Consider the following 1,607-nt stretch of genomic DNA (forward strand, 5'->3'; position numbering starts at 1 on the left):
CATTAATATCACTGATGACAGTTAAAGCTTAGGTGGATTTTCATATCAGAATCTAATCTTTGTGAAGTGTGCAGATAGAGGGTATTATTGAATATAAACCCTCGATGCTTAAAATATATAAAAATTTTATTTCAACGTATACAAAAAATAAATCTACCTGCGATACAGCACGGCGGGAAACGGGGAAGGGGGCTGGGGCCGCGGCGTAGCGTGACGTGGTGTGCGCGCCGGTCGCGCGGGGCGCTAGCGCGGCGCGCGCGGTGTGGCGCGCTGACGCGGGCCGCCGCGAAGCTAAGCAAATTTAATGTTTGAAAGAGAAATAATGTCAATAGATTTTATTTCGTTTTTAAAAAGGAAGTAATGTCTATTGACTTTATTTCGCACCAGGGTGGGAAATAAAGTCAATTGACCTTATTTCCGTTGATCTTATTACCTGTCACCGGATTGGAGGAATATGTATGGATTTTTTTGAAGTGGGTTGTTAGTTCTTTTTTAATATCTGAGAATAAAAGGTTTGGGGTTGTGCTAAGCGGTGCTTTTAAGGCGTGTTTGGCAGCTGAGTCAGCAAGTTCGTTGACTGGTATTTGAGCGTAACCTGGTACCCAAATCAGCTTTACTTTGTTTTGTTTTTTTAAAAGCATGTATCTAATTGAGTTTGTGTAAAAGTTGTTAGTATCTGGATTAGCTATGGCTTTCAAAGATGGTAAGGAGTCCGTGCATATAGCGTGTTTGTGGGGTAGTTTTGCGGCATATTTGACAGCTTCGTGGATTGCAATTAACTCTGCGGCAAAGTTGGAACTGTATAAAAGTAAGTGGGCTATTTGTATGATTTTATTATTTTGGACTATGCCATAGGATGAATTTGAGTTTATTTTAGAACCATCTGTGAATAAAAATTTGAAGTCTTTGAGACTTTCCTTTATAGCGTAAAATATTTGTTTATAGGTAGCGGGGGGTGTCATTGTTTTTTTATGTGTGCTTAATTCTGTATTAATTATTGAGTTGGTAAGCATCCAGTGTGGTGATACCGGTTTCTCGTGTAATTTAGAGTTTAAAGGTATTTCAAATTGCTGTGCAACTTTTACAATTCTATTTAAACAGGATGGGGTTTTGGCTAGTTTGAAGTGGGTTAGTTTGGAAAGCAGGGTAGGTAGAGGGGAGTGGTCTTTTAATATCAGGGATTTACATAATTTAGCAGTGGTAAATTCTTTTTACCGGAAGGATATTTGCCTCAAGATACAAATTTCTAACTGGTGTTGTTCTGTAGGCACCCAGGGCTATTCTAAAACTGGAGTTGATAATAGAGTTTAGTTTATTGGTAATAGATTTGGGGCAGTATGTGTAAAGGTATAATCCGTAGTTTAGTTTTGATATAATTAATGATTTTACTGCTGATATTAATGAAATTGTGTTACAGTTGTATTTGTGGTTAGAGAGGCATTTAATGATGTCTAATCGTTTTGTCAGAGCGGCCGTTAGGTGCTCGATGTGACTGTTCCATTTATATTTTTTATTAAATACTAGTCCGAGAATTCTAAGGTTGTTGACAGTGGAAATAGTAAAGTTGATACAGGTTACGTTAGAAGAGCAGTTAAGTTTTCTGCAAA

The sequence above is a fragment of the Rhagoletis zephyria genome, unplaced genomic scaffold (assembly GCF_001687245.7).
Source record: "Rhagoletis zephyria isolate East Lansing unplaced genomic scaffold, Rhagoletis_zephyria_1.1 Rzeph_scaffold_03556, whole genome shotgun sequence".
Lineage (NCBI taxonomy): Eukaryota > Metazoa > Arthropoda > Insecta > Diptera > Tephritidae > Rhagoletis > Rhagoletis zephyria.